This window comes from Camelus dromedarius, chromosome 7 (genome assembly GCF_036321535.1).
Source record: "Camelus dromedarius isolate mCamDro1 chromosome 7, mCamDro1.pat, whole genome shotgun sequence".
Lineage (NCBI taxonomy): Eukaryota > Metazoa > Chordata > Mammalia > Artiodactyla > Camelidae > Camelus > Camelus dromedarius.
Window position 1 is genome coordinate 1045530 of NC_087442.1, and position 15561 is coordinate 1061090.

The window sequence follows — 15561 nt, forward strand, 5'->3', positions numbered from 1 at the left end:
CCGCCTTCCCGAAGGTTCTGCGGGGCCCAGGGCGCGGCGGCCGGCGCGCGTGCGCAGTGGAGGCCCCACCGCGGGAGTCGGACGGTGGCGTGAGTGGAGTTGGCGCAGGCGCGTCTGTGCGGCCGGCGAGCGTCCGGTCCCCGCGTCCCCGCCCCTGTCCCCGCGTCCCTGCGTCCTCGACCCCGGAGCCCGGTTCCCGCCCGCTGGTCCGTGCCGCGGTCTGGGGCGCCGGGAAAGCCGGGGGCCCGCGGTCCCCGTGTTCCCTGCGTCCCCCGGGTCCGTCTGTCTCTTAAACCCTCGTTGTCTCACCTGGAGCTCGTGGCAGATGACCAGTTGGCCAAAGGAAGAGCGTTTGAGTCAGTCGTCTGTGCCTTTCTCGGCAGGTTATATAAATCCGCGTCCGAGGAGGGCAGGGCCGCGGCCGGTGTCACCGCACCCGCCCGCGGCCCGGAGTCGGCTTCCCTCGGTGTTGACAGTGCTGTCCTGCGACGGCTCCCATGAAAATGGGTCCCTGCAGCAAGTGTGAGCTAATCTTGAAACGCAGACAGCACGAAGACATGAATTTTAAATAGTAAGTGGTAGGCTGGCCACAAATAACTTTCCTTACCTCGCTCCAAAACATAAATAGATAAAATAGTTATTAAAACATCTGTCAACGCGCTGAACTGTACATGAGAAAAATCAACCAGTGCAAAACAAGGCAACCGGGTGTGTTTCTGGGAGAACAGGAAAAAATACCTTGGAAATTAAAGGAGTGGCGATGTTTAAGCAACTCTGTGAGACGATCTCTCAAGAGAAGATTAAAGGCTTATTCCAAAGTCAGTGTTAGCCCCGATGGGGCGGTGCTGCTGGAATCTACTTCACTGGAAGGTCACTTCAAAATGCAACAGCAGGGGTTTGAACTGGTGTGAAGGCCTTTGGAGAGAAGTGAGGACAAGGTACAAGGGCACCCGGTGGGCCTGGGGACAGCGAGCAGAGGTGGCAGAGACATGGAAGGTACTGGGGCCTGGAACCTGCTGGGCGAGGGAAGCCAAGCCGCGATAGGTCGGGTCTGTAGGACGGACAGAGGAGCGGGGAGACTCTGTGACTTTGTTTCCTCAACTGCAACATGGGGATAGTAGGCTTGACGTGAAGGTTAGCTGTGTGGGCTTGGCGCGCACTAACACTCAGTAAGTAACAACTCTCCTGTGTCGTGGCCTCGTCAAGAAACTGATGAAAGGCACGGACTTCTCCCCAGCAAAGTAAGTGCAAGTGGCAGGAGGGAACTCGTAGACACCTATTCACACACACCCTGCCACCCCCACCCCAGGGTCCAGGGACCTCAGGTGAAGGTCTTGAGTGACACAGGCAGTTTTTACTATTCTGTGAAATTTACCTTCAATACGAGGGTAACATTTGCAAAAATTTGCCCTGAGGTGGTAAATTCAAGAAAAGAGAAAGAAAAAGTAGATACATGCGAGGTTATTGATCACAGCTTTGCAGATGACCGGTTCCTCCTTACCAGGAATACTTTGCAGGCCATACAAATGATAGCGCAGTTACGCTTACTAACATCACATGTATCCAGCACGCTACTGAGGTAACGTGATCCCATTTTTGTAAAGTTGTATTCGTGTGTGTGTGTGTGTGTACATATAATTTCCCCTCTATGCTTCTGAGTTCTCGGCTGAGACTCCCTATGATCAAAGAGAAAGGAGAAACACAGAAAGGAGTTTACTGATATGTATACTTCAGGAATGTAGGAGATAGCAAACTGCACAGGCTGCCCCAAGCACCATCCGGCATAGCATCTTCACACAAAGACAAAGAAAGATGTTGGGGGAGGGGAAGCCAGTTAAGGGAGATGAACCAGGAAAAGCACAGCGAACCGGGGCGAGGTTGTCATGCAGATTCCCGTCTGCTGTCTTCTCCACGGACAAGAGATTCTTGTGATTTAGAATCAGCCTCCTCTTCCTGGTACCAAGAGAGAGACTCGTTTACAAATGGAGAGTTCCCTTATGAATGTAAGTTTCCCCTACAAAAGGGTAAATTTCTAGTCTCTTTTCAGAGTTTCTCCTGCTTCTGCAGTTTCTCAAAAAAAAGAAAGTTTGCGCAAAATAATCCTTATGCCAAAGAGGCATATTCTGCTTTAAAACACACATGGGAAACTGGAAAACACTAAATTATTGCAGTTGTTTATATCTAAGTAATGAGATTTTACATCATTCTCCTTTTGCATTTTCACTATTGTTTGAACTTTTCTGTTCGATATAAAATAGTTACTTTATTTATCATTACTTTTCCAAACAAATAAAAACATTTTTATGAAGTTGAAATCACGAGTCCCCCAGAACTCTGTAGTAGTGCGGTGTGAGACAGTAAGAGGCTGGAATAAAGTGTCCGATGAGCATGCTTTTATTTATCCACTTAATCGGTCTCATGAGCATATATTGAACACCTACTGATGCAGGAAAATAGATGTGGGGTGTGAGGAGGGCTGTGTCCCAGGTCTCGTTTGAGCCCCTGGGACGTGCCCACCAAGCGTGGGTCCTTGGCTTCGCGCAGGAAAGAATTCAAGAGCGAGCCGCAGTTGAGTGAAGGTACATTTATTCAGAGAGAGACATTGAAAGGCAAGAGACGGGCCATGAAGTGTGGGGGTTGGGTGCTCAGATTAAAAGTAGGTACACACTCCATAGACAGAGTACGGCTGTTTCTGAAGAGGGAGAGGGAGGGGCGGCCGCAAGGCGCCGTGTTGCTGGTTTTCATGGGCTTGGTGGCTTCATATGCTAGTAAGTGGAAGGACCCGTCTTAAGTAGCCTGTGGAAGGGGCTGGGATTCCCAGGAAGTTGGCCATTTCCCACTCTCTGACCTTTTGTAGCTAGCCTCGGGACTGCCATGGTGCCCGTGGGTGTGTTATTCACCACGTTAATATATTACAATGGGCTTGTAATGAAGCTCAAGATCTGCTGGAAGTTAAATCTCTCATCATCCTGAGCCTCAAGGCCTCCTGGGGGTTGAACCTTTCACCATTTTGATGTTAATTGCTGTGGCATTCCTTGCATGGCTGTGCCCTGCCCCCTTCCTGTCTCACCACCGTACACCAGCATGACCTGGGCACAGGTCAAAGAAGGCAGGCCTCTTCCCATTAGGACCTTACAGCCCTATGTGGAAGGCGCCTCTACACACCAGCAGTTCCCGTGCCCTGTGCCCAGGCCCCAGGCCCAAGGGAGGGGCCCCCGAGTCAGGATCCGAAAGGGGCAGGTGGTTGTCAAGACAGGCTTCCCAGAAGAGGCACGGAGGGTGGAGAGAATTCCAGACAGGAGACATTTCCAAGGGTAGCCAAGGCCAAAAATAAGTAAATAAATAAATAAAGGGTACTATTTTTAAAACTAAAGCTGTTCCACGTTCTAGGAACAGCAGCAGGATTCTGATTTCAGGAGGAGAAATCTTTTGGTTATGCAAAGGTAGGGATACCAACAAGGTCTAGAGGAAAGAGATGCGGGCAGAAAGACTGCAGTGAGGTGAGAGACCTCTCTGTGGGGAAGGGCATCTCCGCAGAAGGGCTGACAATTTTAACTGAAGAAGGGGGACGGGAAGGGAGGACGGCTGGGGAGCAGGGCGGGGGTTGGTGAGTGGAGGCCTGAACGGAGGGGGGGGGCCAGTAAAGGTAGCCTTGGAGAAAGGGTGCAGCCTGGGGTTTAAGAGCCTCATTCCCAGAGAAGCAGTGACAGCTGACGTCCCAGCATAAAGGGTGGTCTCCGAGCTTTTCCAGTCCTTTTGTGACATCTCAAGTCTTCGGGAATGTCTGTTAATCTTTCTGGCCTGCTGTTACCTTTGTGTGTGAACGGGAGCCTTGAAGAGTGAAGGAAGGGCAGGTGTGTGCGCAGGAGGCGACAGTGACAGCTGGACTGGTGCCGCTCTGGGGGCCCTAGAAGAGGAGCCCAGTGAGGGGCCAGGTTCTGGGCAGCTTGCAGTCATTTTGGCAGGAGACTCAAATTATTTTATTGGACAACTAAAGAAAACAGTGACTGTGAAGGCCTTGGAAACGTTCAGGGTTAGAAAAGAAAAATCTAGAGCACTTGTGCGGACGATGGGGTGAAGGGAAAGGAACAGTAAAACTTGACTGCGCAGCATGAAGGTGTTAACCGGGAGAGGTGACCCTCCCGGATGGGGTGATCAGGAGGGACAGCCACTTTCGGTGGAGGGGAGAGTTAGGATGTTGGCCCCGCGGAGAAAGGGGACAGCGTGGCTGTAAGAAAAGCACCCGGCAGACGTTGTCACCGGTCACTGGGGGCTTCGAAGACCTGTGGAAGCGCCAAGTCACAGTTTAAGAGCCTCGTGGCTGTGGGAAGAGAAGAAGAAGCTGGGACCCAGGAAATGGTGCCTGCTGCCCTCCAAGAAGAAGGAATTTCTGAGAAAGGCTTGGGTAATGTCATCCAGCGAGAACCAGAACGAGAGCTGAGCAACGTCGTGGTTGAGTGTTGATGGCCCTTGCTGGCGTCGTTGCAGGAGACTGGACTACAGGGGGGCCATTGTGGGGATCCCAGGCAGCAGGTAGAAAGATGTACCCCCAGCAGAGAAGGGAGGAAAGACGCCACCCAGAGCAGGAAGGTTGAAGAAGGCCTGGCGTTTGTCTGGTTCTGTCGCTCCTTTCTGCCTGTCAACTCGACGACGCACCTGCGTATTGCTAGCCGCAGGGCCTGTGGGCAGAAACGGAACTGAAGGCGTTGGAGAGACAGCGATGGTCGAAGTTCAGTCTCAGGGAGTCTGGAGGTTTCAGGCCCAGCGTAAAGGTAGAAGAACTCACCTTGAAAAAAGAGGAAATTTACACCTTCCTTCAAAACAGATGGTAAGAAGAAGGAGGTGGAGACGGAGAGGTCAGATGTGGGACTGCCAGCACGCAGCTCAGCCAGCACACAGAGGACTAGGGAGGAACTCTTAGCTCTCAGAGCTGTCACTCTGCCAGGCCTCAGGACAGTTTGGTTCCTTGGGTGAGTGGGGGAGGACAGAGCACCGGCATCGGGGCCGGTAAGGAACCCTGGCTGCTTCTAAGTAGGGACCGCAATGACGCAAGACTCGGTGCCTCGCATCCCCAGGATGCCCAATAAAACATCGATGATGACGGTGCCACGCCTTTAACCGGGCCCCGGGCCTCAGTTTCCCCGTCTGTGAAACAGGAAGAATGCTGGCCACTGCCCCGTGTAGATGGGTTGGAAGTAACTAGTCCTCTGAGATCCCCAGATGAGAGGGCGCACCGCAGCACAAGGTGTTGAATGAGAAACGGGCTGTTTCACGTACGCAGGTACGTCTCTAATCAAAACACTGTCTTCAAAGCCCCGGAGGAGCATGCGTCAGTCAGAAACCTCAAGGGCACCCAAGGTTGCATAACCTCGAAGAGTCCTACGTAGATACACGGTTTATCTTTTAGATGTCCTGCCTTCAAAATAAACTGCCCACAATTTGTATTAGAAATAGCAGCCTTATTCCTGATCGATCTATCACATTAAACAGAAACTTTCACTGTACTACAGAATTATTCAGTACCTACACGTACGTTCGCAGAAATCACTCTGTTAATGTCAGGACGAGTTGCTGGGGGAGGCATAGCCAGCGGTAGTGCCTGCTCAGCGTGTGAGGTCCTGGGTTCAATCCCTGGCACCTCTGTGAACAGCAGAAAAGACACGTTGCTAATCGGGAAAAAAGCAGACTGTGGAACAGTGTGTGTGTGTGTGTGTTCTGCCTTTTGTGCGAAAGAGGAAGAGTAAGGGCCGTTTGTGTTACTTAGAAACTCAGGGATCACACCCTGGAGACGCGGAGGGTGGGCCTGGGGTAACATGAGACTTTTCAATGAACGCTTCCTCTGTTTAGAGTTTGAGGCTATGTGAGTGTATTCCCTGTTGAAACTTTTTCAGAGGTAGGTCTGCACACAACAAGGAGAGAGCCCCCATCCCACAGGCTCAGCTCAGAACAGGGCGTGGAGCAGAGCCTGCTGGTGCACACGGCTGCCAGGGCACCCTCCCGGGGAGGGCGGAACGGGGCTGGGGCAACAGGGGACCTCAGTCTATGCTTAAACACTGAAGTTTTTGGTGTTTTTTTTTCTTAAAAAGAGGATTAAAAAGAACCCGGCATCTTAAGTAGTCTCCCAGACACCTTACGACAACACTGGGTGGCCGTGGCTACGATTCTGGGCAGGAAATGAGAGCAGGAGACCATCCCTGCTGTCAGGCACCAGCCACTGGAGGCCGAATTAGGTGACGTTTGCAGCTGACTGCGAATGACACACTCCGCACCCAGCCTGCACGTGTGCAAGTGTGCGAAATAATCTGAAGCCAGCTGCAGACACCATATGTGTGTGTGTGCGTGTGGAGAGAGACAAAAGGACTGTGGCAAAATGTTAAGAATTGTTGGATCTAAGTGAAAAGTATAAATATTCATTTATTCTTTTTCTTTTCAATGGAGGTACCGGGGATTGAACCCAGGGCCTCGTGCACGTCAGGCATGCACTCTGCCCCTGAGCTCTGCCCTCCCCCCCATCCTATAGCTTTAACTTCTCCTTGTCTTTGATATTTTTCAAAAGGGTTGGGGCCAGGACACGGGAAGCAGAGGATGAGAAGAGGAATTTGTCCACCTGGTTGTTTGGCTCTTGCCCAAGGGGATCCACCAAGAGCACGAACAGACGCCCGACAGGAGGAGCCCCTGGTGAGCACCGCGTGACGGGTCCGCACGTGTCACAGCCCCAGAAGGCCCGCGGTAGGGGTTCCACACCTCCTGATTCAGGTGAGAGTGTGTTCTGTCCGCTGACCTTGAAAGTGGCCCAGGCCGCTCTCAGCGGCTCTGGTCCAGCCCTGAGGCATCGTCCACTCACTCGGCATCGGGGCGGAGCGGCTGTGCACACCCGGCGGCAAAGGCCCCTCACTGCCGACGCGTCCCCGTAGGTTCTTGTTGGCACCACGGCTCTTCTTTGCTCCCCGCCTGCCTGACCAACACCACGGCAGTCACCTCACAGACCATGCGGCAGTTTTTTTAAGTGATGAAAATATCCAGAAATGGTTTGTTACTGAGTTCCTTCTGCTTGACCCGCACAGTGTTCGCAGCTGCAGGGACACCCTCAGCCGGTGCTCCGCAAATGCCCCTCCATCAGTTCAGGATCCCAGAGCTCCAGAGCGGAGCCCTGAGGGCCTTCAACAAAGCCTGAAGAGGTGGCCCTGAGGGGAGACGCAGCAGGAGCCGCAGGACGGCCAGGCTCGTCCCCACCATGCTCAGAACCACGGGACGGTCAGTATTTGGAAGCTGCTGGATTACTGCGCGTGGCTCCCCAATCCACTGCGGGAATCCACTCCCCTTCCTCCAGCCCTGAAGGGCGCACTTCACAGGTAGGTTACGCCTTATGTACAAATGAGGTACCTCTGTGCCTGCAGTTCACAAATGAATTTATCTAGAGTCAACAGCTACACAGGGCCAGGACAGAGCAGTCGCACTTTCAGCACACTTGGATTCTGTGAATCTGCAAGGGCCGTGACGTGTGTTTATGTTCTGCAGAGGTGCCCTGGGAATTCAGCAAGCAGATGAGAGACTTCCACGAAGTATCGGAACACCTGGATAATCACTTAAAGCAACCAAAAGCTGCCTCACGCCACACACAGAAATTAGCTCAAAGACACCAAAATGTAAATCTAAATCCATGAAACTTTTAGGAGAAAACACAAGGGACTGTCTCTGAGACTCTCACAGGCAGAGATTGTCCACACATGCAGAGCATTCGACATAAAAGAAAAAAATTAATCAACCAGGCTCACTAAAAGGAAGAACGTTTGTTCTTCAAAGAGCACAGTTAAGAAAGTAGAAAGACCAGTCGGAGGCAGAAGAGCCCAGCTCTGGGACCAAAGCCCTGTTTCCTGCTCACCCCTTACACCCACTGGGACGGTGGCTGTCGCAAAAGCAGGAAGTAGCAAGTGCTGGGGGACTGCAAAATGGGGCAGTCAGCGTGGAAACGGTGTTCCCGTTCCTCACAAAATTAAAACCAGAACTTCCGCCTGACCCAGCAATTCTAGCTTCTGGGTGCTCTCACTAAAGAACAGAAAGCAGATCTCAAGGAGACGCCTGTGCACCGTGTTCCTGCAGCGCCATTCACACTGGCCCAGGGTGGAAGCCAACAGGTGTCCTTCGACAGGTGATGGGTGACAAACGCGGTCCATCCCTACAGTGGAACATTAGTCAGCCTTAAAGAGGAAGGAAATTCTGACACCTCCTGCAACACGGATGGAGCTTGAGGACACACGCCCAGGGAAACGAGCCAGTCACGAAGGGACAAGCACTGTGATTCCACTTACATGAGGTCCCTAAGGTTGACAAGTTTGTAGACAGTAGGACAGTGGGTGCCAGAGACTGGGAGAGGGGAGAGGAGCTGGGGTTTAATGGGGACGGAGCTTCAGTTTTACAGGATGCTTTGTGGAGATGATGGTGGTGAATGTATTTAACACCAGTGAACAGGACACTTAGAAATGGTTAACACAGTGAATTTTATGTTTTGTGTATTTTAGCACAATAAAAAAAGAAATAAGAGGGGGAAATCCTATGTGGGATCTTTCTGGTTGACCACAGGCCATCACAAGGCTTTGTCCTAGGCTCGGCCCCACCCTTTGTCCCTCTCACTGGACTTCAGCCCTCATTCCGGAGCTGCCACCGTGGACAGCCCATGGGACCCTGACCGGCCCCAGGGCAGAGAGGGCAGGACTTGGGCAGGAGATGGTGTGCCTGAAACTCAGATCTTCCCAAATGGGACGGGCTCCTGCAGGGCAGTGAGACCCCCATCCTGGAAGCGTTCAGAGTGTAAACTAATATAGTGAGGGTGTCTGAGAGGAGACTCAAGCCACGAGGGTTTTTCTGGAGGAGAACTGGCTGCTGGCTGACTCAGAGCTTGTGGGGCGACAGGACTGGTGGAGGCTCCCACAGCCTGGGGCGCACCGAGTGGGGTTCCCTTCCCTTCCAGCCGTGTATCCACTTCTTTATCTAACCAACACTTACCAAGCATGTAGTATTTCCCACATGTGCCAAGAAATGCAGAGCAGGTGACAGGCGGCCTCGGCCCTGGTGGGACGTGCGCCCGCTGCACTTTCTCCGACAGCTTCGGGAAGGCCGCCTCTGGTGCTCGCGGAGCCTGGTTTAGGGTTAGTCACGGGGGGCGCTGCGCCGGCTGGGCTCAGGACCATCACCGCAAGGACGAGCCCCTGATCAGCCCGCTCCACCAGTCGTGTCTGCTCTTTGGAAATGTCTCAGATACCTGCTGAAGGAAATTTCAGTCAACAAGTGCACGCAACCTTAGGCAGCTGGGATTTTAATCAAAAGCACCGAGAGTGTACGGAGTCCCTGGTCGGTTCCTTCCTCTTTCCTCCCCCAGACATAAGACCAGCTCTGCCACGGCGCTGCTCGCCCGGCGCAGGCTCGCTCAGGTTTCCCAGACGAGGAAACTGGGCTCAGGGACACTGGCTTCCCTGGGCAGTTTCTGGGTCTGGGAACTGGAAAGAATGGCCTGGGTCTCCGGGCCGGGCCTCCTCCACCAGAAGGTCACTTACTCCCCAACAGGGTGACAGCAGCTTCGCTCCTCCACCTTGGACTCAGACCAGCTGATTTTACGGAGCCCACCCAGCTGAGCAGAAGAAGGAAAGTGAAATCTGCTGGCCTCAGAAAATTGCCGCCTGTCGCAGTCATGTTTGAACCCCGAGAGTGAAAGCAGAGTGAGAATGTGCAGATTCTGTAGCGGCAACTGGCACACACGCCTGTCGCTCTTGAAGGCTCTCCAGCGCTCCACCTCTGCAGCAAAGCCCCTGCGGGATGGCTGCGCCCTGGGGTCCTGGAAGCTAGCATGTTTCCCTCACTCTCCCTACTGTTTCGAAGCCCGGATGAGTCTGGGGAAGGCCTTTCCAGGGTTGAAATGGAATCTGTAGCCACAGGACCACTTCCCACATTCAGCCACCCTGCAAACGGAGCCCCCAAACAGAGCCAGGGCTCCTGGGTCCCCACGGTTCAGGCAAGCAAACCGGGGCAGCCCCTGTGCTCTAAGAGACTGTCTCTTCAACACAGACCATTCCCTGCCGTCCCGAGTCCTATTTAATTTTTCAGACCTACAGGAAAAGTGAAAAACCAGTCAAATGAACACGGTGACCCTCCCCCTCCGTTCACCAATTGCTGCCATTTCCCGGTAGCTTGGTCTCTTCCTTTTTTAGCTTTTGCTGAACCATTTGGAAGCAGGTTACAGACAACGTGACGTTTTACTCCTGAATATTTTAGCATCTGTTGCCTAATGAGGAAAGGTTCCTACAGACCCTCAAAACTACCATCACTTGTAAGAAAACAAACATGTATTCGCGAATACAGTCTGCCAGGTAAGTGAGGGGGCGGGAGGATGCGCTCACAACGCACCGCTCGGCACGCGGTTGTTTGAGCTGAAGGCAGCTAAGACCCAGCAGGACCTGCCTTTCCTCTCCCTTAACTGCCGAAAGGATTGCGGACAGGAAAAGCGCTACCACCAGAGATAGCTTGTACATCGCAAAGACTTACCTGCGCGGCCTGGTGAACACCTGTTCCTGACCAGCTGGACCGGCTTCCTCCGCTCTGAAGCCGGGCTCCTGCCCCCGCCCCGGAGCTCAGGACGGTGCAGATGCCCCCCTGCCTGCCTGCCTTGGAGTCTCGTATGTTTATGTCTGAAATTGGCTTTTCTCCTGTTAATCTGTCTTATGTCAGCTTAATTATTGGACCAGCCAACAAACCTAGAAGGGAAGAAGGAGAGGATTTTCCTTCCCAGCAGAATCCAGTTCTGAACATCCCCAGTTGCCTCCAAAATGACTTTCACTTTGTCGTTACGCCCAGGCTTCGGCCACGGCTCATGCGTTGCGTTTGCTCATGTCTCTTCTGTCTTCTTTTTTTTGGAGGTACTGGGGATTAAACTCAGGACCTCATGCACGTAAGCACATGCCCTACCACTGAGCTCTGCCACCACCCCTCTTCTGTCACTTTTGTCCTAGAATAGTCCCCTGAGCCCCCACCCACATCTTATTTTTCTTGCCAGGGAGTTTTGACAAGAGCCGAGACAAGCCAGCTTGCCGGATGCGCCACACCTGGGATTCGTCTGATTCTTTCCTCACGATTACATTCAGGTTAAATGGTGTGGCAGGTCCTGCCCCTGCCGAGGGCCAGTTTGTCCCCACAGTGGGAGGTGCTGGAGGGCGATGGGCAGGCTGTCTCGATCGCAAAGGCTCAGGTTTGCCTTTGCAATGAACACGTCGTCTGAGAGGCGGCAGGCCGCAGTGGCAGCGAGGACTTAGTCCGTTAGCAGGGTCACGGATCGGAAGGCCAGCCCACCGAGCTCTGCATCTGCCCTCTGCAGATTAACACGGGACACGTCCGTGGGGATGGGCAGAGACGGGGTGGCGCCGCAGTGTTCACCATCGCTACTTAGTGGTGAGCTTGCAGATGATTTTAATTGCCTCCCTTGCCATTTTTGCATCTTCTAGATCTTCTGCAATGAACACATATTGCTTTTATAATTCTGAGGGAAATGTGTTCAACAGTTTCAAGAAGAGAGGACGAGGGAGGGGAGGAGGGAGGTGAGCCCTCAGTCTGTGTGGGGAAGGCCGGCGTGGAGTGGGGTCAGTGTGACGGAGGAGCAGTGGGCGCACAGATGCTGGTGCCTGTGCCAGGCCACCTCGGGTCAGCCTCACTGGCCTGGACAGAAGCCTGTTCCCTCTCGCTCCCTGTGTCCCCTGGGCTAGAGGCCTGGCAGCTGTGCAGCCACCCCCCAAGTCTGTCTTCCTGCACCCGGCACCCTGGGGATCAGCGCCTTTGCTAAATAAACTCACCTGGGCTTCTCCTGGTTGGAGTGAGCGGTTTCCTCGTGGACACTGTGGGTCCCTCCGTTGGCATCACTGTCCCCAAGCCCTCCTCAGTGTCGGCTGCTCCTCTAGCCGGCAACCCCGTCCCTTGTCCACCCTGGAATTCCCGGGGACTTCCGCGGTCTGAGGCGCAGAGTAGGTCCCCTAGAACACTGATGGACTAAATGAGTGGTGAGCACGCCCGTGGACGTCTGGAGGCTGGAGGTCGTTGTGCAAGAGAGCCAGAGGCTCAGGGACCTCACTCCAGTCGGAGGGACCCTGACCACCAGCCTGGGCCCGAGAAGCCACCAAGAGGCGGGGCTTCTGTGACGGGGCTGATGGGCCAGAAAGGAGTCTCTGAAGGCCGCCTGCCAACCCAGGCTGCAGAGCAGAGCTGGGCCTGGGAGGGTCCCAGGGCAGCCGGTTTGAGGCCCATAGTCTTGCTGGCCCCCAGGGGGGTCAGGCTGAAGTCCCTGACCCCCATGGAGGGCGCAGGGTGGCTCCTGGGACCCTGCGTGGCGCCAGCCCCGGTGCAGGCCGGGAAGGAGGGCCCGGCCACACAGATGTCCCCGAGTGCCGCGTCCGGGGCTCATTCCTTTCTACGTTCTCCCCTTCATTCTGTCTCCGGTTCATTCTCCAGTTCAAGCGCCGTCCAGTCACCAGTGCTGTCCCTCTCCTGGGAGGAGGGGCCTGCCTCCGTTCCCAGGGATGCTTGGGCCGGGGCGGGGGGGGGGGGAACGCAGGCAGTCAGCTTCCAACGGCTCCAAGATGCAGAGAGATTAAGTTTCTCTACTGGGGTCGCAGGACCCCCCCACCAGGACTCTGACAGGCCCCCAAAGCCCTTCGAAGGGACCCCAGGTGGGCGAGGGCACACCCCCAAGTTCGAGTACGTTTTGTGTGCACCTGCTGAGGGTCGCTGAAGTTAGCCTTTGACACAGCCTGGTGTTTTCCAGAAAGAGTGAGGGGTGGGGAGGCTGCACGGCCACCTGCTCCGTCACTTAGACACTGTCGCATCTGCAGAGCTGTTCCAGAAGCACAGGGCACGTGCGCATCGCCGAGGTGACAGCAGAAAAGCCCACACCGCGGAGCAGAGGAGAGCGGCAGTCAGAGTGACAGCTGACAGCAGGGAGACGCTTCTTGTCTTGACTGCACCTTTTTTCCTTCGGAGTAAAAGTAGTTTCAAAGTTGGAAAATCATGACAACTGTGTTGCTCACAAGAAGCGAGATCATCACGCTCTCACTGCTGCTTTACCCGTGGGGCCAGGTGGCTCTCGGTCCAGATCAGGGAACTGTAACAGGGCTGCCGTTCTGTCGGCATCAGGTGACGGGCGTCACGGCGACCTAACCTGACAGGCGAGGACACGCGGGGCTGCCCTGTCCCCGAGCTCCTGCTGCGCCGGGCGCCCCCGGGCCCCCACCACCCAGGAACTCTTTCTGTCCGCAGCCGCACGCTCTCACCACAGCTGTAACCGCCTCACCTTCCCAAGCACCCCTTCACTTGGCCAGTATTCCTGGTGTTAGCAGACTCACGGGCCAGGCCAGTGGCGTCTGAGGAACAAAATCTGACCGGACGACACTGAGATACCTTCAGAGCCAAAGAGCTGCAGGCGCACCTGCTGCGAGGGGCCCCCCACGAGCTCGGGGCCGCGGGCGGTGCTCCAGGGATGGTCCCCACCGGGGGCCTCGGGTCCTTAGGGAACCCGGGGCGCTGGGAGGCAGACCTCAGCCCAGTTGGGTCAGAAGATGGCTGTTCTCAGCAGCACTGTTTCCCCTTTGTCCCGAAGAATTAAACCTCACGTTCTAGCTCCTTTTAGAACGAAGACTGCATCCCAGCATTCCTGGCAGCTCGGCTCAGGCCAGCGGGACCAGGTGAAGGGTCACGTGGCAGATTTCCGGCACTTTCTTTAAGATGCCCCAAGACACCAGGAGCAGAGCCTGGACTCCCCCCTCCGCCCGCCCCCGGGGCCTGGGTGCAGCGCCTGTCCCTGGGCCTCTGTCGCTCACTGCTGAGCCAGTCCTGAGTAAACAGCAGGAGGTACCTCGGAATCCCGAGAAAAGTTCGGCTCTCGTGTAGAAATGGCTGCGACCACGCCCAGCGGGTCGGCCGGGCACCTGCGACAGCACTGGGGGAAAATAAGTAAAAACACTCTCCTGCCAACCCAGGAAACGGAGAAGGGCAAGAAATCAACTTGACCCCTGAACGAGCATGACGTCAGAAGGAGACACGCATCCCAAGGGGCCCACGAGAGAGGCTGTGAAGACAGGAGCCCGTTTGGGGGCCGAGGGGACACACCCTGACCCGGCAGGCTTTGCAGTTTGGAGTCAGGGGCAGCCGAGGGCAGCCCGCCGCCCCGCGGGCGTCAGGGATCCAGCGCTGCGCGCTCCCTTTCAAAGATATGCTCCCAGGCCCTTGAGGAGTCACTCAGGGCTGGGGGTCGGCCAGGGGCTCACTAGCCCTCGGAAGACCACAGACCTCTGAAAAGGTGGGAAGAAGAACTCTTGAGAGACTCACACTCCGGGCGCAAGTGTCAGGCGGGCAACTGGATGTTTGGATCTGGAGGCAGATGCGTGAACGGGAATCATCTGGACACTGAGGGCAAAGAAAGCCTTGGGCCTGGACGGGTCCACCTCCCTGTCTAGACGCTGACAGAGGAGGGTAGCAGGAGGTCCCCCGACCCCGGGCAAGAGGGCCCAGGGAGCCCAGAGAGGAGGCTGCTCCAAGACGTCTGAACCGCCAAGGCCGCCGGGCCAAGGAGGGGCTGGGCCAGGAGAGGGAGGGGAGCCCCCAGGGTTGGGGGGCACGCCGGGCGGCCTGGGCTTGGAGACCCCATCCTCTGAGGGCACATTGCCTTCCAGAACCACAGCACAGCCGGTCTGCCCTCTCTCTTGCTCCAGGAGAGCCCCAAGGGCACCTGGACCTTTGCCCACCACTGCGGGCAGCAGCTGAAACCCCGCCTCCATCAGGCCCTTCACGTGACGGCCCCTCGGGTTCACACCACGTAAGCCAAAGTTTCTATGACCAACCGTTCGTTGTCCTGAAAAATAAATTCCTCTCTTGAATGAATGCCGCTGTGCTGATGGGCTTCACCGCCCAGCTGTGGAGGTGACTTAAGGTGACAATTTGAAACCTAGGGAGTGCCCCATGGAGGTGAGTGTCCAGCGAGGCCACACCCCGGCAGGGCACGTCCCAGCAGGACACTCTGTGGAGACACATGAGCCCAGTTCACAATTGTTCAATCCAGGTCAACTCAGCAAATGTCTGCAGACAGTGAGAAGATTGTTCGGGGTTAAGTGGGGCGGGGTGGGGGAGGACAGGAGGGGACAGGAAAGGGACGGGGGGGGCAGGAAGGGGCAGGAAGGGGCAGGGGGACAGGAGGGGGCAGGAAGGGGCAGGGGGACAGGAGGGGGCAGGAAGGGGCAGGGGGACAGGAAGGGGTGGGGGACAGAAGGGGACGGGGGACAGGGGGCAGGAAGGGGCAGGGGGACAGGAGGGGACAGGGGGACAGGAGGGGGCAGGAAGGTGCAGGGGGACAGGAGGGGACAGGGGGACAGGAAGGGGTGGGGGACAGAAGGGGATGGGGGACGGGGCAGGAAGGGGCAGGGGGACAGGAGGGGACGGGGGACAGGAGGGGGCAGGAAGGTGCAGGGGGACAGGAAGGGGTAGGGGGACAGAAGGGGACGGGGGACAGGAGGGGGCAGGAAGGGGCAGGGGGAC

The 15561-nt window shown here is 55.8% G+C and overlaps 1 long non-coding RNA gene across 3 annotated transcripts; it reads left to right on the top strand.

Annotated features, from left to right (window-relative positions):
- Positions 1 to 84: 84 nt before the first annotated feature.
- LOC105088981 (uncharacterized) lies at positions 85 to 9188 on the top strand. 3 transcript variants are annotated; one of them, XR_010381502.1, is made up of 4 exons: positions 88 to 1241; positions 6557 to 6756; positions 7065 to 7352; positions 7519 to 9188. It is a non-coding gene; the product is annotated as an uncharacterized LOC105088981 (long non-coding RNA). The 3 variants fall into 3 exon arrangements; XR_010381503.1 differs by having other exon boundaries at positions 6557 to 6678; XR_004138011.2 differs by having other exon boundaries at positions 85 to 1241; positions 6557 to 7352.
- Positions 9189 to 15561: the final 6373 nt, after the last annotated feature.